At 38.6% G+C, this 25,288-nt stretch overlaps 1 protein-coding gene and 1 pseudogene across 13 annotated transcripts in view; both read right to left on the reverse strand.

Moving 5' to 3' along the window:
* BABAM2 (BRISC and BRCA1 A complex member 2) overlaps nt 1-25,288 on the reverse strand; it is a 474,973-nt gene that overhangs the window by 218,332 nt on the left and 231,353 nt on the right. The gene's annotated exons all lie outside the window — the stretch shown is intronic.
* LOC112578179 lies at nt 1,109-11,603 on the reverse strand (annotated as a pseudogene).

Consider the following 25,288-nt stretch of genomic DNA (forward strand, 5'->3'; position numbering starts at 1 on the left):
GATGTTTTGACCATTTAACAGTCTTTGCCCCCTTTTAAAGAAAAAAAGCTGAATTCATTAATTTTACCAATATCTTTGATAACCTATTAGGACAGGGACTGTTCTAGACACTTCAGTTCAGTTCAGTCGCTCAGTCATGTCCGACTCTTTGCGACCCCATGAACTGCAGCAGGCCAGGCCTCCCTGTCCATCACCAACTCCCGGAGTCCACCCAAACCATGTCCATTGAGTCAGTGATGCCATCCAACCATCTCATCCTCTGTTGTCCCCTTCTCCTCCTGCCCTCAATCTTTCCCAGCATCAGGGTCTTGTCAAATGAGTCAGCTCTTCGCATCAGGTGGCCAAAGTATTGGAGTTTCAGCTTCAACATCAGTCCTTCCAATGAACATCAGGACTGATCTCCTTTAGGATGGACTGGTTGGATCTCCTTGCAGTCCAAGGGACTCTCCAGAGTCTTCTCCAACACCACAGTTCAAAAGCATCAATTCTTCGGCACTCAGCTTTCTTTATAGTCCAACTCTCATATCTATACATGACCACTGGAAAAACCATAGCCTTGACTAGACGGACCTTTGTTGACAAAGTAATGTCTCTGCTTTTGAATATGCTGTCTGCTGCTGCTAAGTCGCTTCAGTCGTGTCCGACTCTGTGCGACCCCATAGACGGCAGCCCACCAAGCTCCCCCGTCCCTGGGATTCTCCAGGCAAGAACACTGGAGTGGGTTGCCATTTCCTTCTCCAATGCATGAAAGTGAAAAGTGAAAGTGAAGCTGCTCAGTCGTGTCCGACTCTTAGCGACCCCATGGACTGCAGCCTATCAGGCTCCTCCGCATGGGATTCTCCAGGCAAGAACACTGGACTGGGTTGCCATTCCCTTCTACAATGCATGAAAGTGAAAAGTGAAAATGAAGTCACTCAGTCGTGTCCGACTCTTAGCGACCCCATGGACTGCAGCCTACCAGGCTCTTCCGTCCATGGGATTCTCCAGGCAAAAGTACTGGAGTGGGGTGCCATTGCCTCCTCCTACAGAAATACAAATAAAAATTGCTAAGAGTTTGCATGTTTTTGTATTTTTTCAGTAAGACGTGCTAAATGTGGGCATCACAGGAAGCAACAGGTTCTCATGGCGTTGGCAAAAGTGTATGAAAGTAGCTGAGCACAGAACCAGGCATGAAGAAGGGGCTCGTTAAACGCTGTTTCATTTCTCTTATTCCTTCCTCCCTGACTCCGGGTCTGAGATCATATCCATTGCCATGCTATTCTTCCTACTGTTAAAGCTCCACCCTTTCCTCTCCTTGTAGGTGGCTTTGAGTTATGGGGCTTAGAGATTCTTCCTGGAAGGTTCTGTGAGTGAGGACAGAAGGGAAAGGCATCCTAGAAGCGCATAACACCTTTGCACCCACCCACCCAGCCAGTCTCTTCGCACAAACTGTTTGGTGCCCATGGCAACTAGGCAATTGGTTACTTCCACGTGATTTGAGCCACCTGGTACCGCACCCTCATTAATTGGCGACAATCAAAAACCACAGGTGCTAGCACAGAAAATGGAACCTACTAGACACTCTCTCCTTAAAGTATTATAATGAGATCTTCTAATTTGCATATTGATGTTATCTTCAGAAACTAAAGGGCAGCTAGGAGCTCTGAAAAAATCTAGTGGCTTGGAGCCATATCCCTCTGGAACTGGCTGGATAAATGATTTCAGAATGGAAAAGAGCTTTGAGAAGTAAATACTGCATCTTTCTCTCAGACTCAAAAGTGCCCCCTGGCATTCCAGCCTCTACAATGTATCTTTCCAACCTCATTTCCACACTACGTCACTGACACACCCTAACTGCAGCAGCTGCCCACACGCCATCCTGCCACTCAATTCTGAATGCCTTCTTCCAACCCTGCATCCCTCAACCCCAAACCCCCCAATTCTATCTGCTCTCTGAAGTCACACTCAGCTGCCATGTCCTCTCACAAGACTTCCTGGCCCTTCCCTCTGATGTAATGGTTTCTCCTCTGGGATCCTACAGATGTTTAGCTACACCCTTCATATGATAACATTTGATTGTTTTGTCTGTGTTTTAAAGTTACTTACGTGTGTGCTCTTATCATGTATCTGGCTGAGTTCCTTAAGGGCAGTGTCGCATTCACTGTCGTATTCCCAGTGCCTACTATATAGGTGCCTACCACAAAAGTAGGCACCCAGTAAATATTTGATGAACAAATGTATGAATATATGTATGAAAAAAAATGACTACATATGCTTGCCAGGAAACTACTGATCCAAAACTGGGTTCCACAAGCAGACTTCCCTTGCAGAAATAGCAGAGGTCTATGTTTCTTATTAATTTGATCTTCCAATATAAATTAGTAGGTGTAATTTAGGGCAGAATGAGCCATTATCCTTGGATTCAGGATATCCTCTAGAATAATAGGAAAATTCAAGTTCTAACACTTGACTGAGAGATCAAACCCTACAAGATAAAAAGGCAAAAGCAATCTTTTTGCCATTTCTAATCAACTTCCAAATAACACACCATGTGCTATCACTAAGTCAGTACTCATTTATTATTTACCTACCATGTGCAAGACATTTTGATGGAAACAATAAGGGAAAAAATGGCAAGAATCCATCTCCCAACTTCATATGTAAAAACATGAAGATGAGAAACTTTTTTCTTCCTTCTTCAATAAGAGATCCAGTAAGATAAGACATGATTAATCATTATAAGGTAAGGCTGAAAAACTCATCAATTCTTCTATGTGTTAAGAGTGAATTCATCAGACTTTTTCTGACATTAGACTTTTATAAGGAGATAAAGCAGGAGAGTAATGAGCATCCTAAGTGAAAAAATGCAAAACTTTTACAAGTAGTAAAAAGCAGGAAAAGGAGCTCTAACTTTCCCAGCCTGGAAGATGCTAAACAGCAAGTCCTGGTGTTTTCCCAGGAAAATCAGTTCTACCACTTTGGTATTCCAGGTTATCTAGTTCAAAACGCATAGAGACAGAGAACCAATACCAGATCCCAAATGCAGGTGTGGTATTACCTTCCTGAACAGCCAGCAGCTGAAGCCTATGTGGGTGGAGCCTCGCTAATCAGACCAACAGCATCAGCTTCACCTTGGGGACACTTACAACAAAGGCCTAGATGATCTCTAGAACATTAAAGTCTGAGAAGCACTGACTTAGAGAAATGACATTTAAGGAAGAGAAAACAGGTTCAAAAATAGAGAGAGAAATGAAAAGCAATGGACTGAGATATTCATCCTGTGATTAAACAGGAGAACACAGAGGAACTGTGATGTCACACGGGGCTATGGAAGGTATCTTAGACAAAGTTTAGGATTTAAAAATAAGTCTCTGTGGCATATTCCAAAAACTCAGAGTTAAATGGAGGAAAGAACTGTGGTAGAAGCTGAAAAATACAATAAGATATTTCTCAAAAATTCTTCTAACTGGCCACATCCATAAGCTATGGAGGAGCCAGAGAAAGGGGCCAGATCAAGAGAGCTAGTATTGTGGACACTATCCCCTTTGGGTCAATGATACTGGTAACGTGCCAAAGGTGAAAGGACATGAGTCAAGGGTAAATAAAATCAGAGAATGTTAAAAAAAAAAAAAAAAAAAAAAAAACCTTTAGAGATCTGGGCCAGGGGTTGTAACCTCGTGCTCTGAGGAAAACTTGGGATCATGTGTACCTACAAGTGTCTTAAGAGCAACTACTACTGTGTTTTGCATACTGGGCACTGGGAGAAAGATTTCACTTGTAAGAAGGTTTCTATTTTATTAAAAATAAAGTTTGTAGCCATTGATCCCAACACCCACCCTTCATAGATTTATAGATGGAGAAACTTAGATAAGGGAAGTGATTTGTCTGATGTGTAGAGCTGATTAGTCACAGGGCTGAAACCAAAACTCATGACTGCTGATTCTTGCATCAATGCTTCTTTTCACTACATCAATCTACTATATCCAAATCTGCTTCCAAAACTGTGCCACTTACTAAATGAGGTCTGTGTGAATCAAAAAGAAAATGTAAGACCCCAAAAGAGGAGGAAGTTATGAAGAGTGGAAATTTTCATATGAAGAACATATTATACTAAAAAGTTCCCAAAATGAAAAACTCAATGTTGGACTTAGCATAACTATTGAGTAGGTGGTTTTGTTATTTAGAACTTGACTAATTATAGAAGTGCTGATGACTAGATTTAGATCAACTAAAAATTGAGTTAGACTTTATCACTGGCTTGGGTTAGTGAAGAATACTTCATTTCTAAGCTAATAACAGGTTGAAGATAGACCAATTGATGAACATTTGCAGTTTTGTGCTTATGAACAGAAATTGTGACATTTCACGATGCATAAATGATGATCAAAGTACTGAAGCATCCAAGCAAGTTGCAATTCTCCAGGGAAGCTATTAACAGCTTAACATTTCTGGTTCACATTGGAATGTGGATTAAACTTACTAAAAAAACCTTTATATTAATATCAAATAAGCATGAAAGAATGTAATTAAGCAGATTAAGTTGAACCCTTTAAGTTCCAGGCTCTCTTGGGTCTGTTAATTACAGAATCAAATGTTGGTTAAGTGTACAAGAAAACCTGCACAATAATCCAAAACAGGTTTCATGAACTATGTTAAAAAACAAACAAGCAAACTATTAAAAAAAAAAAATACAAGGGCAGACAGAACACCTTCCCAATGCCTCAGCAAACTAAACTGGGCTTCTCCCCAAGATAACCATGACTGGACCTACTATAGCCTATGCACTATGGGCAAAATATATTGCAGATTTCTTTTATTTTCTTCTGCCTTCAATTAGTTCCATTCTCCTTCTATACTGATTATATCTTTGGTGCTGACCTCAGGACTCATTCATTCATTCATTCATCCCTATAAACATGTTATTAACGCCCTATTATGTGTTAGGCACCACCCAGAAGGTGCTAGGAACACACACCCTCAAAATCTTCAGAGACAAGTAGGAAAACTTAATAAACAAACAAACAAAAAAAATAACTGACCATTTGATTAAACCTGTTAGAATAAAGGTATATTATAATGCAGGTGTGAACTTCTGGTAGAAAAAAGGAGAGGAGTTAGAGACAGGGCAAAACTGGCTGTCACATGCAGCTTTTTAAGGAGATAATGCTGAGCTTCCCGGGTGGCTCAGTGGTAAAGAATCCCCCTGCCGAGCAGGAGATGGGGGTTCGATCCCTGTGTCAGGAAGATCCTCTGGAAAAGGAAACTGCCACCCACTCCAGTATTCTTGCCTGGGATATCCCACAGACAGGGGAGCCTGGCTGACTACAGTTGCAAAAGAGTCAGACACGACTTAGTGACTAAATGACATCAAGGAGATAATGCTTTTAGTTGGAATGAATCACAGTGCTCTGAAGGAATAGAAAGTATAAGGAAGTGAAAGGAAGAAAGAAGAGCACGTGGAAAGATATGGGGGTACAGAGGCATATGGCACACCCAGGGCAGGGTTCAGAAAGGCTGAAACAATGGACACTAGTGAGGAGGGGTGACAGATGAAGCTGAACAAGTCTATATATAAATATTTGGCCGCACCGGGTTTTAGTTGCAGCATGTGGGACCTTTAGTTGTGGCATGTGAGATCTAGTTCCCTGACCAGGGATGGAACCTGGGCCCCCTGCATTGGGACTGTGGAGTCTTAGCCACCGGACCACTGGCCCACAGGAAAGTTCCGGGACAAGTTTAAGGGCCTGATCGTAATAACGTCGATGTATTTCAGCCAAGGAGTTGGTTTTTTTTTAAATAATTTTATTGCCCAGGATTTTTTTTTCCTTGTGTCATATTTTGTCTGTTTTATTTGTTTTTGTTTTCTTTTTTCTTAAGTTTAGTGAAGCTTGCCTTTGTCTTGAAAAACAAAACACCAAAGCTTTCATATCATTTGCAACCTGGTCTAGTTTGAAGAGACAGGTAGGAGTTATCTTGCAAGAGTAAGATTTATACCATGAAGGATGCAGTTCTGGGTCTGGTGGTACTGAGAGGAGACAATGACATTCTTGACAAAATTACAATCTGCTGGTGGCATCTGCGGAAAAGAAGCCCTTGCAAATTTCTAAACAAGAGTAAACTCTTATTAGAAAATTCTAAAGTGTTTTACAGGCCAAAAAGGGAATGAGCTTAGTAAAATGCCTCAACAAAGTTGGAATAAAATACTGGATTTGAGAATTACTGGAACTTGGATATGTTAAAAGAGGGTGGAGGTTGGGTCATTCTTACAATGGTCTCAAGTTCAAATGAATTACTGTGAGAAGACACCACATCACAAGTCACACACTGGCCCGGGGCTCCTCTCTTCCCTCGGTAGGTGCTGGCAGAAGGTGTGCTCAGTTGTTTTCCAATGTAGATGCCAAGCCCCAAAGCCAAAACATGGGAGAGGAAGAGAGATGGAATGAACACCTTAAGAAACTCTGTGGAAAAGATCCCCTCCTTTCTTCATGGCTCCACTTTAACTCATGCTTAAGGAAACGGAATGTTTAGGGTGCCTGAAGTGGAACTCCTTGGGTAGAATGTTTTCAGGTCTACTGGACCAGTCGGACACCCAGTCTATGCTTTTCTTCAGAGCATCCACTTCTTTCTCTCCTTCTGCAACTTCTGACTGAGAGCTATGGTCCTTGCTGCTGTGCATTTCCATATCAAACATGACTTGCCCATCTTCTTGTGGAAGGGCTGTTGTAGTGAGAACTGCCTCTTGAACTGCTCTGTCCGGATTCATGCTGTGCATCCAAAAGAATCTTCTCCATGTCCCTGCTGTGGATGGAGGACAAGGAGGGTACGTGCTCCAGCCCCCCCATTCTTCCCATTGCCATTATCATTGCCATTGCTGCTGTTCACGGGGAGCTCCACCCAGGAACTGTTGAGGCCGGCAGGCAGTGGCAGAGACTGTTCACCTCTCTCACAGTTGTTGTTGTGCGGGGGCAGTGGCTGTTCTACTAAATGAGGTGACATTGTCAGGCGGCTGAAGAGCTGCAGCCCCGAAGCAAGGACCTTCTCCAGTTCTCAGGCAGCAACACAACCAAGGAGTTTATTTTTTTAAGGGCAGGGCAATAATGGATTACAAACAAAGTAATGACGTGATCAGACTGCTCTACAAAGAACATTCTAGCAGCTTGCAGAGCAAGACTAAATGCAGGAAGGGGGAGCTCTACAGTGGGCCAGAGCAGAACATGAAGGATGTCCCCATAGAAAGGCAATTTGGTGCAGGATGTCTGAGCCCAAGTGGAGTGCAGAAGGTGCCCACATGACGGAGGGACAGCAGAAACACTGGGACATATGTAACCAATTGGTTACATGTTGGTTACATATATAACTAATGTAATATAGCTATAATATATTATAGGCAATGGGAAGTATATCCAAAATATATTATGGATAATGGGATTTATCACTTTCAAAGAAGAAAGATATAAATATGTATAAACAAATTCAGCATATTAAACTGGAAATGGAGGTATCAGTATGAACATGGTTGGTTAATACACACAGATTAGATATAGAAATAACACTGAGCATCAAAATAAACAATGATGCTAACTGACTATATAGCCCATTAACTCAAACAGGAAATCATGGGTCCATACTGCTGTAAAGAAAGTTAGATGAAAAACAGGATATTTGTATAGTTTCAAAGGACTACCCCACAAAATCCTTACTGACTACATTAAAAAAAAAAAAAAGCAAATTTGCTGTAAAAAGCCTTACAGATACCAATTTAAACAAGTCATCAAGGTGATCATATCAATCAGTATCAGATGTGCCACTTGAGGTGCAGTGAGAACACAGCACCACTTCTGTGCTATTCCTGCCACAGATGCATACATGGAATCCAATCATGGCTGAGCATCGGACAACCCATATTCACACATTTTTAAAACACTGGTCTATAATCTTCAAAAAGGTTGTGAATGGCAAGGAAAAATTGAGGAACTATTAAAAATTGAAGAGCCATGACAAAAGAATAGAATCCATGATTCTAAGTGGAATTCTTCTCTCCATTAGGATATCAGTGGGACAAATGGCAAAATTTGAATAAGGTCTCACATTTGGATGGTAGTACTACATCAATGTTTATTTCCCGGTTTTTATAACTATACTGGAATTGTGTAGGAAAATGTACTTATTTTTAAGAAATATGCTACAGTATATGAAGATCAAGGGCATCACATTGCAACTTACTCTCAAATGGTTAAAAAAAATGCTTTGTATTGTTCTTACATTTCTAGTATGAATTTGATATTGTTCCAAATATAAAAAAGGACAATTAATAGATGATAAAAATCTAGACCAGACCATACAAAGACACTGTTCTTTAGGAAGAAAAAGGAGGAGAGGAGTTGGAATCTTAAATTAGAAACCCATTATACATGTTTTAAAGTCTTATGGTACATGTTTATGCTTAACTGCATAATAAAATATATATAATTCTCAAATCACAACACAGTTAAATAATTTCTCCAAATACTGCCATTTTCCCCCAAATTAAGGAATTTTGCCAGGTACGGTTACAATTATCTACCAGGAATGGCTGACCTCCACCTGATCCTGGAGTCAAGATCTGATGCCTAAAGTAGTTCCAGTTTCTTACAGAAAATAGTTTAATAAGACTGATTTCTGTCTGGGTACCACACATCACACCTAAACTTACATTGTCAACAACCCTCAAGATAGATATTGTCATCTCTATTTTGCAGATCTAAAAATTTCTCCAAGAGATTAAGCAAAATGTCCAAAATCTTATACTAGTAAGTGGAGCATTAGAAAATAAATTCAGATTTCTCTCACTCATAGCCTATGCTTTTCCCACACAATCCAGTAGCCTGCTACATGCAAGGCATCATGTGATTCACCACAGGAGAGACAAGATTAATAAGACATGTTCTCACGGAACTAACCACTTCTGCTTTCTCCCCTTTATGTCGCAGTCATAATCGTCTGCCTCTTGCCTCCTGCTATGACTCTCCCACATCTCAGATTTTATCAGTGGGTGAATTCAGGAGCACTGTTTTCTCTACCTTTTCTGTCACTGAAGAGATGAGACAGCAATTCTGACGATGTACAAATGTGCCTTAGAATATAAAGACCAAAAAAATGAGCACTTAACATACCATGTTAAATGAGGTTTCTGAGTATACAATGACCACTTAATCAGCTAAAAACAGAAAGAACAAAAGGATACAGAAGGAGTATATAGAAAATAGTATTACTTCTAAATAATGTGATACTAGATAAGGAAAAAGCCAAAGACCAATCCAGGAAATGTCAGGAGTTCTGGACAAGTGAACTGCTTCCTTCCAAACTTTTATTGTTTCACTTGGTTGAAGAGGTCACCTAAGAAGCATTCAGAGGGACTTCCCTGATGGTCCAGAGGGTAAGATGCTGGTCGCTCATTACAGGCGGCTCAGGTTCAATTCCTGGTCAAGGAACTAGATACCACATGCATGCTGCAACAAAGAAGTCTGCATGCCCAGCAACTAAGAAGCCCCCATGTCTCAATGAAGATCCCGCAAGCTGGAACTAAGACCAGTACAGCCAAAATAAATAAATAAATATTAAGAAAAAAAAAGGAGCTTTCAGAAATCTCAAGCTCCTGACCAGAGCAATGGTGCTCTCGCTTGGACTGTCATTCTCTGAGGAAGCAATGAGATGTTGAATTCCTCATTTATCTCTGTGAAGATTATGGTATTCTGCTCACTTTGGTGATAGTAAAAAAGAAACTGACTGCTACATAAAAGCAGAGGGATGACAATGAGATGCTAGTTTACTTCATCAATAATGAATTCCCTCCACCAAGCTCATAATACAAAATGTGAAATGTTTATTATCATTTCTGTAATCTTGATTTATCCATATAAAACACTGGATATAGGTCTTGGCAGAATTTTGAAAAGCTTATATGTATGAATAGGTTTCCCCATAAAACAAATTTCTAAAATTCAAGATAACATGTAAGTAATCATATACTTACTTTCAAAGTTTTATGAAGAAAAAAATAAAAGGGAATCCTCCCCATAAGACAAAGGGAAACTACAGGCTTTTTTATATATTATTCATATCAGTATAATTTAAAAATGATTTAATAGGGGAATATATAAGAAAACTCAATGCTATTATGTTTCTCATCATTAGTATTATGTCAGGCAAGTCCGTGGCTCTGGTTTTACCTCCAATGGTCTCCGTTACAAACACCACTGAGTCTATTCCTGGAATTGCTCTTAACCTCCCCTAGTATTTCATCCTTTCACACACAATAATGCACAGGGGGTAGTGGTAATATGTGAAACAAGCTCAAAGTTCCCAAAGTGGAAGACATTGTTTTCTTGCATCCTACCTACTATAACTGAAAACTGGGAATTTACTGGAATTGAGGATTTATTATGAGTCAGATGGCTGACAGTCTTTCCAACCAAAACATCTGCTCTACAAAGGCACAACTGCTACAATCCATTTCCTCTTGGATCTGGAGAATGACCAAGTTGTAGCTTAGCCCTTTCCTTAAAGACACAGGGATCTGAAATGAAATGAAATCAAAGCGATTCTCTATGTCATCTTCCAACCTCCACTACTTTCTTTGATGGCATTACAAATGTAATAAAATATGAGAATTTACATAATTTTTGAACATTAAAACATTGCAATAAGAGTGGAATAACCAAGGATTTTATCAGATTACTTCAAATTGACAGCAGTGTAGCTGACACCAATTCTTTCTTTGGTACTTGAAGAAAGCAGGGACACATACTAACTACAGTAGGGAAAGGGTCTCATTATTTACTCATTATTATTATTATTACAAATATTTACTACTGAACACTTCTATGTGTCAGGCACTATTCTAGGAACAAGTGGGGAACAGGATAGATAATGACCACCTCTTGGAGCTTACCTTTCCACAGGGGAAAACAAACAACAAGTAAGCCTATTCATAAATACTCTTCAAAGCACTATAGGTTTCCAACTGTCTATTTGATACCATTGGCACTAAGATTTTTTCCCAGCAACTATAAGCAATAAGATAGTTTTTAGGAACCATATCCTAGAGCAGTGGTTCCAACCCTGGTCCTTATTTAAAAGCACATTACTGGACCCTACCCCTGGCCATTATGATTCAGTACACGTATCTGGGCCAAGGAAACATGAATTTTTTTTTTTTTCAACTTATCAAAGAGCTTGAACTGCTCATCAGGTTTGGAGTCTACTGCCCTAGAATACTGACCTCCAAACATTTAAAAGCATTAAGTTAAAAATATCAATTTAAAATATTTGGTTTCCAGAAATAAACCCACACACCTATAGTCAATTAATCTTTGAAAAAGGAGGCAAGAATATACAGTGGGAAAAAGACAGTCTCTTCAGCAAGTGGTGCTGGGAAAGCTGGACAGCCACAGGTAAATCAAGTTAGAACACACCCTCTCATCATATACAAAATAAACTCAAAATAGTTTAAAGACTTAAACATTTAAGATGTGACACCATACAATTCCTATAAGAGAACATAAGCAAAACATTCTCTGACATAAATCATACCAATGTTTTCTTAGGTCAGTCTTCCAAGGCAATAGAAATAAAACCAAAAATAAACAAATTGGACCTAGTCAAATTTATAAGCTTTTGCACAGCAAATAAAACCAGAAACAAAATGAAAGACAACCTATAGAATGGAAGAAAACATTCACAAATGATGTGACCAACAAGGGCTTAATTTCTAAAATTTACAAATAGCTCATACAATTCAACAACAAAAAACAAATAACCCAATCAAAGAATGGGCAGAAGACCTAAAGACACAGTTCTCCAAAGAAGAAATACAGATGGCCAGTAGGCATGTGAAATGATGCTCAACGCTGCGAATTACTGCTGCTGCTGCTGCTGCTGCTGCTAAGTCGCTTCAGTCATGTCTGACTCTATGCGACCCCACAGACGGCAGCCCACTAGGCTCCTCTGTCCCTGGGATTCTCCAAGCAAGAATACTGGAGTGGGTTGCCATTTCCTTCTCTAATGCATGAAAGTGAAAAGTGCAAGTGAAGTCACTCAGTCTTGTCCAACTCTTAGTGACCCCACGGACTGGAGCCCACCAGGCTCCTCCGTCCATGGGATTTTCCAGGCAAGAGTACTGGAGTGGGGTGCCATTGCCTTCTCCGTGCTAATTACTAGAGAGATGCAAATCAAAACTACAATGAGGTACCACCTCACACAGGTCAAGATGGCCATCATTAAAGAGTCAACAAATAACAAATGCTGGAGAGGGCATGAAGAAAAGGGAACCCTCCTATAATGCTGGTGGGAATGTAAGTTGGTGCAGCTACTATGGAAAATAGTATGGAGGTTCCTTAGAAAACTAAAAATAGAATTGCCATATGGTTCAACAATCTCATTCCTGGGCATATATCCAGACAAAACTCTAATTTAAAAAGATATATGCACCCCCAGGTTTATAGCATCACTATTCACAATAGCCAATACATGGAAACAACCTAAATGTCCATTTACAAACGAATGGCTAAAGATGTGGTACGTATATACAATGGAACATTATTCAGCCATAAAAAGGAATGAATGCCATTTGCAGTAACATGGCTGCAACCAGAGATTATCATACTAAGTGAAATAAGTCAGAAAGAGAAAGACAAATATCAAAAGATGTCACTTATATGTGGGATCTAAAATATGATACAAAGGAACTTATCTACAAAAAAGAAACAGACTCACAGACAGAGAGAACAGACTTGTGGCTCCCAAGCTGGGGGTGCGGTGGGCGGGAGGCATAGACTGGGAGTCTGCAATCAGCAAATACAAACTATTACATAGAGAATAGATTAAAAACAATATATAGAATGGATAACCTGTATAGCCCAGGGAACTATATTCAATATCCTGTGATAAACCACAATGGAAAAGATTATGAAAAAGAGATGTGTGTATGTATATATGTGTATGTGTGTTAGTTGCTCAGTTGTGTCCAACTCTTTGCAATCCCACCGACTGTAGCCCACCAGACTCTGTCCACGGAATTTTCCAGGCAAGAATACTGGACTAGGAAGACATTCCGTTCTCCAGGGGATCTTCCCAACCCAGGGATCAAACCTGGGCCTTCTGCATTGCAGATAGATTCTTTACTATCTGAGCTACCAAGGAAGCCTGTGTGTGTGTGTGTATATAAACTGACACTTTGCTGTACAGCAGTAATTAACACAACATTGTAATCTATACTTCAATAAAATTTTTTTTTAAAGTTTGGGCTTCAGATCAACATATCTTCTATGTATTTACTGAAAAGCTATATACATGGACTGCTATGCTAATACATTATAAATATCATAAAACATGTACAAACAGTAGAAATTCTAGGAAGGTGAGATAAAAATAAATATAAACAAATATTTTTTCCCAACCTGGCTGGCTGCCTGCACAGGCTGCAATTTATGAAGTGGGGCAAACCAAGAGGCCGGAAGGTTCCTCACACACAGACTGGGAAGCAGGGCAACTGAAGGCGAAGCCCTTTGATTCACAGCCTGGGAAGACAGACTCTGCCTCAGCCCTCACTCTGCTCTGAAAACTTACACTTTCTCATTTATGGCACAGGGGAGAGAAGTAGGCAGAGGGCATTAGAACTATAATCTCAGTGGCAGGAATTCAGGAGACCTTGCCTCACACATACCTGCCAGCTCTTGTTGACATACACCAAGTATGGAAAAACCACACTTGGAAAAACATATAAACTCCATCCTAGGTTCAGCAGCTGTAATCCTGTTGTGTCAGTCGTTTGAATCATGTGTGAATGTGTCTGTGCATGTTAGATTCCTGACCATGTGATAAAGGTAGAAAGAGTGCAGGCTTCCAGATTAGACAAGCTAGTGAGAATCAGGCTCTCCCCTGGTTGCTTGCTATGTCCACTTGGCTGAGTAAGTTATTTAACACCTGGATAAGCCTCTGCTTCCTCAACTGTAAAATGGGAGTAGTTACATAAAACGACGGTATCAGTTACACCATGAATAAAGGGTGGCCATCACTGTGGCCACCATCATTGTCACTGTTATCCCAGATCACCTTGGAACACCTGGCGCATCTGTTTCCTGCACACACTGATCCTGGCCCGTGCACCTGGAAATGATACCTGTCAGTTGCCTTCTCTGTGTATAAACTCTTTGTTGGCAAATTCTGGCCTGACTGTGCAGCATCAGTTTCTAGTTTGGTCCCTTCTAACCATGATAAACGAACAGCCCCACAACTGATGATGTTAAAGCCACTTCCTGCTTGGCTTGGCAGAGGGCCAGCCCCTTGACTTTGAATTCAGGGTTACACCTCCGTGGACCAGCAGCCTTCATCTGCCCTTTCATTTGACATCTCACTTCCTGGCTGTTTTCTCTCTGTGGCATTAAAAAAAAAAAAAACTCAACAGATAATATTTTCTCTCTTCTAGTTATAGTCTCCTCTCCAGTGCCTTCTTGTTTGTGCTTCCTATCTCTATTCAAATAAAAGGTAATAAAATCATTTGACTGTGAAGACTAGAAGGCAATTCTCAAATGATTTACAAGTGGCTGCAGGTATAGCCCTACATGTATATCCATAAAGAAAGCATTTCAGTTCACAGGACTTTCAAAAGTCAGGTAGCCATCTTAAGGAAAATCAGGCTTGTCAACTGTATAGATTACCAAGGAAAGAAATAAAAACAAATACGAATCTGTCTAAAAGAATTTAGGAAAATAAAATAGAATATCAAATTAAAATCAGAAAAGGCAAAAATAAAACCAAGAGCAGAAAAAACATAACAAGCAAAATGTAACACTAATCCAGAGAAAAATCATTTTATTAAATCAAGACTACACGTTAGAAAATAGTATTTTTTTAATTGGGGCAATATAAATTTTAGTTATCTGCTAATAAATTTAGTAGTTAAACAGAAGTGGATAAAAATTCAACATAACTGGAGAACAAAAAAGAATTACCCAGAAACAGCAAACGGAAAAGAAAAATGGAAAAAAAAAAAAATTATAAAAAAAGAAATGTTATTAGGAACTACTGTTTTAAAAAATGCCTCTGGCCAATCAGTTTGGTGTAGAATGTTTCTAAATTTTCCAAAAATAGATAAGAATGTTATGTTTTTCAATCTACTTCACAAAGCAAATATAATTTTTTAATTGATGTATAACTAACATATATTACATTTGTTTCATAATACAGTGACTCAACATTTATATACATTATGAAATAAAAGCAAATATGGTTTTCTTTCCCATAAACAGACAAGATAGTCACAATAGTTTTTTATGAGTATGGCTCTAATAACTAAATAAAAATCTTAATAAATAAAATACAAGACAACATTAAAATAATTTTCCACTATGAACAAGCAAAGTTTACACTTGCATGACTGGACACAAGGAAAATATTAAAATTCGTCACATGAAAAGGAGAAGTGGTAAGAATCCCAGCATCACTGCAGTAAGTGCTCATAGAAAACTAAAATACTCATTCTCAGCCTTTTGCCAATGCAAACACCACAGCCAGGTTGTCGGGCTCTCTCCAAGAGACCTCAGGAGCACATTTATATTCTTTTTGAGCCTTCTGAGCTCAGAAACTCAATTTTGTTTGCACACCAACTGCAGGGCCAGGGCCCAAGGGTAGGTGACATACATCCAGAATGCTAACTTGTTAGTTTACTATGGGAAATTAGGTACTAAAATATTCCAAGTTCACATGGTTAGTGTGTTCTATCCCCATAATGCCAGTCCATTGCTTTGTAATGATAAATTAATCACAGGGAATGGAATATTTCAAGCCCCTTTATCACGGCATGCTCTTTGCATGAGAAAGACCCATGTGGGCTGCCAGGCAACCCAGGTGAGTTAGAGGAACTGCATTTTAATAAAGCCTGATGCGTCAAGCTCACCCTAGGAATAATCTTGTCAGTGGGGCCAATGGGATACTAGGAGTGCTTAGACTATGAGCAACATCCTCCTGCATCCAACTCTAAATGGGGTCTCTTCCAGTGCATTTTCTAGCTGTGGCCCATGGCACATAGGTCTGTAGTAGATTCAAATAGCTTTTTATCCTGCAATAATTCAGATTATTCAAAATTCACCCATTCCTTTATCTTGGATAAGACTGGAACAGTTACTACCAAACTGACTCGATAACAATCTTTTTTTCCTCTTCTTTCCTTAGTTTTCATTTGATATACTCTTTCTCCAGATACATGATTACATTCAAACAGGTGTAATATCGTTCATCTGGGGTCCATTTCACCTCCCAAAGAGAATATCTCATGTTAATATCTTCATCTGTTTATGTGCTGGCTACAGCTTTCACAGGGTAATTTGATTTCCCTATTTCCTAGTTCTTAGAGAAGTGAAGATATTAATAGTTACTTCACTGAATGAGCCATTAGGTATTAGGAAAAGGATTAAAAAGTACAAACATAGAAAGGTAAGAAAAAATATGTTTTATATATGACATAGTTCAACATCATGTTGTGAAATTACATGATTATACAACTTACTAAAATCAATTTAAAATTAGTTGGGACTTCCCGGGCAGCCCAGTTGTTAAGACTCCATGCTTCCAGTGCAAGTGGTGCAGGTTTGATCCCTGGTCAGAGAATTAAGATCCCACATGCTGTGTGGCATGGCCAAAAAACAAAAATCAGAACCAAAAAAAAATCCACAAAAATATTTAAAATTAAAAAAAAAAAAACAAAACTAAGTCATTATTTAAAGTAACAACTTCAGCAAAATTGCAGGATAAAAAGCCATTTGAAACTACTACGGGCCTAAGTAACAAGGGCCACAGCTAAAAAATGCAGTGGAAGAGACCCCATTCATAACGATGACAAAAATTTCAGTAAGTGGGTATTAATTTAAATCAGAAAATTAGAGACATCTTATTCAAAATGACATAAGGTCTGATAGTTGAATTAAAGAACGATGGAGAAATATAATTTGCTCCATGCTGGGAAAACTAAATATAGTAAAGATGACAACATTCCCCAAATTATTATGTAGATTAAATAAAATACTGATTTTACAGAATTTGATATTGGTACTAAAACACATCTGTCTGAAAAGTTGGAAAAACACCAAAAGAAAAACACTGAAGTTATGATAGTGGTTTCCAACTATTTAAATTCTTACAAAAGGAAAATTATTTCTTAAAGAAAGACAGGGTATTAGTTGAAGCAGAAAAAACTCAGAATAGAATTCATAAATAATGACCAGGCTAAAGCAATCCTATGAGAGGAAAAGGTGCTACTGAGCAACTGGGAAGTGAACCCAAATGCAAAGAAGTAACTTAGAGCCTTAAGCTCATTCATACATGTAAGCTAAAGAGCGAAAATACATGTAGAAGAAACCAGAATAGCGTATTTATTCCAACTACGGAAGAGAGAGAACTTTAAAACTGCTCCCCCAAAAGTAAAATATTATCACAGACAAGACATTTTCCATGATAAAAATATCTATTCCCCTAAATATATCAAATATCAAACATACCAATAGAATGCAATATGATATTAGACATCTAAAGACAGAGAGAGTGGACTGGTGAGATGTGATGCATGTGATGTAAGGTTACTACCCATAGCATATCAAGAAAAAGAGTCAATCAACAGAATTTAATTGAAAAAGTAGTCCAAGAAAAATGAACCCTGGAAATATATACAGCTTAATTAGGCAATGAAAGACCATTTTAAGGTATCACAACCATAACTACTAACTTAGTAGAATAAATTATGAAAATCCAATTAGGCCAGGGTTGGGTACAAAGCTTTGCCTCCTGTTCCCATCTCGCCACTGATCTCCCCAGCTAGTCCCAGATTTTTCGGTGTATGATGTGGGTCCTGCCCGATTTCATGTGGTCAAGAAGACGGAGGAAGGAGAGAAAATGAAAGTAGGAAGGAAGGAGGACCATAAATCAAAAGACTGAACTTGTTTCCATTCATCCATTCAACAAATATTTATTGAGTATCAACTCTGCATCAGGCTCTGTGCTGTGTTAAGTATCAAAACTATAGTAATGAACATGTAGTCAGGAAGACAGGTAAATAAATCAACAATTACAGCACATGTGATAAAGGCTTTGCTACGGGAAGCAAAAGGTATTATGGGAGCACGGAAGACATGCACCTGACCAAAACTTGGTCTAGAAAGACCTCCTGGAGAAATGTCCTCACTCTGTCACTCCTAATAGAGTGACTGCTATGGAGGAAACTCGCCACTGCCCACCAAAATAACAAATGCATTTATCCTTTGACCTGGAAATCCTACTTCTGGGAATTTGGCCTACAAATATACCAGCAAATACAGGAAATAACGCATATACAAAGTTATTCACCTGCAGCTTTATTTATAATAGCCAAAGTTTGGAAACAATCAGGTGTCTCCGGCGGATGAGTAAAGAAGCCATGATACATTCACATGATAAACTACTAGGCATGTGTGAAAAACATAGTAACAGGGGGCTATATGGGAGCATAAAAAGACTGCCAAAATACATTTGTTAAGGAAAAAAAAAAAAACAAAACCCTGAAATGCAGAGTAGTGTATGTGGTATGACACCTGTATGAGAAGGATAAATAAGACTGCATATATGCACATGCATGTACTAGTATAAAGACATCCTGGAAGGAAACGTGTGTGTGCTGTGCTGTGCTAAGTCACTTCAGTTGTGTACGACTCTTTGTGACTTTATGGACCATAGCACACGAGGTTCCTCTTGTCCATGATATATAAGAATAAGTAATAAAAGTGATTGTCTATAGAGAACTGGAAGGTGAATGGAGCTCAGGAAAATGGGATGGCAGTGAGTTTTTTTATCAATGGGTACCTGTTTATATATTACAATTTCTGAGTCATGTAAATGACTCAGAATCTATTTATTTACATTAACTTTAAAATTGGACTTGATGATTTCTAAAGCTTTTCTACTCTTAACATTCTGTAATTATATGACTTAACCTACATTTAACTTATAACCAAATATTCATCAGATTCTTCATTTGTAAGAAAGCTTAAAGCTTATTATTTTTTTAAAAATTGAATACTTACATCAGACCAAGAGAAGTATCTTAAAACACTATATTATGTGACTAACACAATCTTCTCTTTCTACTTATATTTAGATCTTTTTAATGCCTCTAAATTAATTGAAAAATAAATGGAAATTTATTGAAATAAATTTTAATTAAAGTAAACCTTTAATGAAGATTTACTGAGTACCTATCTGGGCCAGGCATAGTTATGACCAAGACTAAAAAGTAGGTCTCTGAATTAACAAAGCATTTACTGTACAGACCTTAAATTATCCTCATTACAGATGTTAACACTGAGTTTAAATATAATGTTGTCATTTCTTTCTCTACATAAAAATACATATTTGAGTTGCTTTTAATTTTTTTATAGAAAACTTTCTCAAATCTGATTTAAAACTTAAATTAAATTTGAGAAGGGACAGCTCATTGTTCTGGTGATCTAACCTGGGCCTGCCCTGAACAGGCCAGAAAATACTGCTGGACATTTCAATGTGTTCCTCAACCTGGCTCAGGACAGATAAGAATTTGGTTATCATTTCATAAGTTAGCCCTCCCACCCCCTAGTTTGCCATCAATTCATGTTGTCAATCTCTAATAGCAGTATTAATGTTTGATTCTCAGACTGGTTCAAATATTTCACAAGGTAGTCTGCTTTTGTCTCTTAATTATTACAGTAATTGATTTCTTATCTGTTTCCCCACAAACTGTGAACATTTTGAGGGCTCAGCCCCAGTTTTATTCAACACCTGAAAAACACAGTAGATGGTCAATAAACATTTGTTGGACGGATAAAAGAATGAACAAGTAAACAAACAAAGGAATGGTTACATCACAAAAAAACTAAATTAAGGATAAGTTAAATATTGAAAAGAAACCACAAGGAAATTAATGTTCTATATTTACTGCCATTACAAGTATACACAATAGCTGGCTCTTGGCCCCCAAAGCAAGGTGTGGTTATGCAGAGAATAAAGTAAGCAGAGTGCTGACACAATGTTGCTGACTTGCTGTCTTCTCCAAAAGAGGGGCAATGGCTCAACTAAGATGGTGGTGAGTGATATGGTGGAGTAAAGAAAAATGAATTTGAAATAGAAAGACATGAGTTCAGGGACTTCCCTGATGATAAGACTCCACGCTTTCACTGCAGGGGGCATGGGTTTGATCCCTGGTCAGGGAAGTTCCCCATACCTCTGCAGTGTGGTCAAAAATTATTTTAAAAAAAGAAATGGGTTCAGCCCTCCTAGCATTACTAGGTACTAGCCACAAGACCCAGTGCAAGCTGTTTACCTTCTGGCTCAATTTCCTCCTGAGAATGGAAAAAAATATATATATATATATAGTATATGTCCTATCTACCACATGGAAATTGTTGGGATTAACACAGAAAACACTCTTTATGAGAGTTTCATGATTGTAAAGTACATGCAGACAATGGATAGAAAGATTACTCTTCAAATCTAGATCAAAATAGCCCAAAGATCTGTTAATGATTAAAATTCAGTGAGACTAAATACAACAGGGACAAATCACATCTTAAACTAAGTTCCTCAAAAGTTGCCATTTTATACTTCAATGGAAACCAAAAAGAATGGCCTGAAGATGACACCAGCAAAATGTATTTTGCACAGCTTACTCAGGGAACACGTGCCAGAGAGACTAAGCCCAATGTTGAGAATATGAAGACAAAGAAGATAAGATCCTATGATCCTGAACCTATGAGGGCTCACAGTCCACTGAGGATGGCAGAAATATGTACAAGTGATTAAGGTACGATAGTGTGTGTCTGTGTGAGTGCATGTGTGTAACAAAGGGAAAAAAGGAAGGAGGGACGGAGGGAGGGGCTGAGGGAGCCTCCATATAATGATTAAGACTGATTGCTTAGGTACAGAGTACTACGGCAGTTTTAGGAACCCATTCTAACCTATTTTTTCCCCCAGGCCCCTGTTTCAAAGCATCGTGGGGTATTTTCAAGATTCCCAAGGTCTACCTCATGTTTTATCTTTCCATTTTTTTAGGTCTATAAGTTACCTCAGTAATATCCTATAAATGTCAGTGTAGAGATCTTGTACATTTTTAATTAATTTTACTGCTAACTATTTTATGTTTTTCATGCTGCTTTAAATTATGTTGCTGTTAATTACATTTTCTAGTTCTTCTCTTAGTGTACTTAAATATAATAAATTATTTCTAATATTAACCTTGTTTCTTATGCTCTTGCTAAATTCACCCTTTGTAAAGGTATTGCCTTTTTGTAGATTTTATCGGATTTTCTACACACACAATTGTAATGTCTGCAAATACATGTTTGTTTCTTCCCTTTCAATTGTTGTGTCTCTTATTTAGTTTTCTTGCCTTATTGCACAGATTAGCACATCCCATACAATGTTGAATGCAAGTAGTAAAAGCAGACATCCTTGTGTTTTTCCTGATGCTTAGTATGTTCAACATTTCATCATAAGTATGATGTTACTTACGGTTTTCCTACAGATGCTCTGAATCAGACTGAAGATGTTACCTTCTATTAATACTTAGAGTTCACTAAGTTTTCCTTTTCTTTCATTATGAATGGGTATTGAATTTTGTCAAATGTGTTTCCTGTTTCTACTGAAGTGATCATATGTTTATTCTTTGTTAACACAGTTAATTACATTGCTTTTTGGAAGTTAAATCAACCTTGTATTCCAAGGAAAAATTCTACTTGGTCATGATGTATTATTATCATTTTAAATATAATATTTAATTCTATTTGCTAATATTTTGTTAAAGATTTCTGTGTGCTCACACATGATGGATAACAGTTTATAATTTTCTATTCTTGCAGTATCCTAGTAGGTTTCAGTAGAGTTATTCTGGCCTCATAATAACCAAATCTACTAATTGATGGGCTGAAATTTACAGCTGATTTTAGCAATGCATAGATTGAAAATGGCAAATTCAGAGAATGGTTGCTAAATTTTACGTGTAAGACAATTAGAGAAATTATTATATAAGCATATTGTACACCTTTATTGGGGCCCCCAGGGTAGCTTAGCTGGTAAAGAACCACCTGCAACGCAGGAGACCCCAGTTCGATTCCTGGGTCAGGAAGTCCCCCTGGAGAAGGGATCGGCTACACACTCCAACGCTCTTGGGCTTCCCTGGTGGCTCAGATGGTAAAGAATCCACCTGCAATGCAGGAGACCAAGGTTCGATCCCTGGGTTGGGAAGATTCCCTGGAGGAGGGCATGGCAACCCACTCCAGTACTCTGGCCTGGAGAATCCCCATGGACAGAGGAACCTGGTGGGCTACAGTCCATGGGTTCACAAAGAGTCAGACACGACTGAGTGACTAAAGCACACACACACACACCTTTATTGACAAAATTATTTTCCCACGGTAGCATAAGGAGAAAACTAAGCCATATTTCACTTTAACTCCATATTCCCTAGTCCTAATAATTTATCTTTCAGAGACAAGGAAGCAATTCAGGATGATGTTAAACATCAGAGATTTGTATTTACTTACTGCTTGTATCTTTACACATGCTTCCCTGACTCTGAGAAACAAAACTGCTCCATTCACACCATAAGCAGCAATGAAACTCTACTACTTCCCATCCCTACAGTCATCCAAGATACACTCTAGTCTCCCTGGCCCTACCCCAACCTCACCCCTACCAGGAAGGGCACCCCTACTTTCCCAGGCAAGTTCAACAGAAAAACTGAAACTCCGAGCAAATAACACCTAAGTACCATTTGATTACAAAAAAAAAAACTCTATTAAAGAAAATAGCATTTTTTTACACCATTTTTAATCAAAGCAAGGTTTTAATTAACATTTGGCTGCATTTTAATTGTTTTAGGACTGGAAAACAAGAAGTACTGATGGAGAGCAGAACGTACGTGAAAACAAACTGACTGCTTTCATATCTTTACATGAAATTGAAAAACTAAAATATAAAGGTAGTATCAGGGGGAAAATATTTTATTAAGGCTAAAGAGTGAGGAAAACGACATGATCACCATGGTAGATTTTAAACAATGAAGTCCATCATTTACACAGCACTTGGTAGTTAAGAATGTGTGTTTACACACATCTCACTTGATTCTCCCAAAACCCAGAAATACAGAAACATAAATTGTACAATCCTAATCTTCATGGTAAGAAAACAGGTCCAGAAAGCTAAGTAATTTGCTCAAGGTTGCGCTCACAGCAAATGGCAAGTCTGGGCTTTAACCCTTGCCCTCCAATTCCAGAAACAAAATGACTCTACTTGGCCGTGGGTCCTTTGCTTGGCTATATGTATAATTTACACATGAGTATCTTCCAGAGATAAACCAGAAGATACATCTGTCTTAAAGAATAGAGATCTTAAAGAAAAACAACCCCCTTGGAGGCACCCTGAGCTAGAACCATTTCTATCTATTTCAAGTCCAAAACTAAATATTCTGATAGGTGAAATCTTCAGGAAAGACAATGAGGACATGAAAACAACAGCTAGAATAGAAACTGGAAGAGGTAATTTACTTTTCTCAATGACCTAAGTTCTTTGTGCCAGATACAAGCTCTCTGTCATTTGGCCATCTCTTGATTAGTACCTTTTAATCGTGTATTAGGAGTTAAGAAGTTATAAGTATAATCCCTGTTAACAAAGACAGGTAAAAATTATTCCAAGATTATTTGAACACTGGAGACTGAAAAACCCTTCCTAAGTGTAATGAGTGGCTCTGCCAACTCATCTGAAGGCACCTTCAGAAGGTCACATCTTCCTGTAAAATAATGCTAACTCGTTAAACACACACACACATGCATGCACAAGTGTATGTACACATGCACACAAAAACACCACAGAGCTTAAAAGGGATAACTGCTAGGTGATTTCAAAACAAATATAAATGGCATTGAAACTGATTTATTGTAACTAAATTTTTAACAGTAACTTCATTGCACTAAGTACAAAGTTAATCCAATCTGCCATAATGTAACAAGCAAAACACTAAGCTTCTTACTCTGAATATTTGAAGATACAGGAGGACCTAGATTGAAATCCCAGTTGTCCTACTACTGGTTATGAACCTGGGCAAGTTACTCGAAGTACATTAAAAGTGCTTCCTCATCTTGGGCTTCCCTGGTAGCTCAGTGGTAAAGAATCTGCATACCAATGCAGGAGACACAGGTTCGATCCCTAATTTGGGAGGATCCCATATGAAGGCAATGGCACCCCACTCCAGTACTCTTGCCTGGAAAATCCCACGGACAGAGGAGCCTGGTGGGCTGCTTTTCACTTTCATGCATTGGAGAAGGAAACGGCAACCCACTCCAGTGTTCTTGCCTGGAGAATCCCAGGGACAGGGGAGCCTGGTGGGCTGCCGTCTATGGGGTCGCACAGAGTCGGACACGACTGAAGCGACTTAGCAGTAGTAGCCATATGCCTTGGAGCAACTAAACCCATGCGCTACAACTACTGAGACTCTGTTCTAAGATCACAGGAACTTCAATTCCTAAAGCCCACACACCTAGAGCTGCTACTCCACAACAAGAGAAGTCACCACAATGAGAAGCCTACTTATAGAAAGGAGAGAGTAGCCTCCACTCACCAGAACTAAAGAAAGCCCTCACAGAAATGAAGACCCAGCACAGTCAAAAATAAATAAATAAATAATTTTTTAAAAGTGTTTCCTCATCTATAAAATAAGGATAATAAAAATATCCACTTTTTTTCCTCATCAGATTGTTTACTATAAACTACAAGTGCAATTACAGATTTCATCATCTATTATCAGAGCCAGAAATCCATCATTTGGGCTCTGGTCCAAAATATGACTATGAAAAGAATGAAAATCAGGCCCTAAAGTTACGTTTTTAAATTACTGACCAATATCAGGGAATTTGTTAAACTGACCTCAGGGCCTCCCATGGTTAGAACAATGAGTACAAGACAGAGATGGTCAAAACCCACTTGTTAAATGGAAAAGTGAATCTAGCTCACAGTGATTTTTCACGTTTGTATTGAGAAGTCTGTTACTTCTCTAGAGGTCTGGCTCTCTGAGTCTTAGCTCTTCCGAGGCACAGTGTCAAAGGTGTGTGTTTCACCACAGCCGTCACAGCCCTCTGCAAACCGTGGGTGTTCAAAACACACATTACAGGAAAAGGAAAGGTCTTTCCTCACTGAAGGCCACACAGTCCAGGCCGGTACAGCCCTTAACAATCAAGACTATGCAATGATGTTTTGACCATTTAACAGTCTTTGCCCCCTTTTA

The sequence above is a fragment of the Bubalus bubalis genome, chromosome 12 (assembly GCF_019923935.1).
Source record: "Bubalus bubalis isolate 160015118507 breed Murrah chromosome 12, NDDB_SH_1, whole genome shotgun sequence".
NCBI lineage: Eukaryota > Metazoa > Chordata > Mammalia > Artiodactyla > Bovidae > Bubalus > Bubalus bubalis.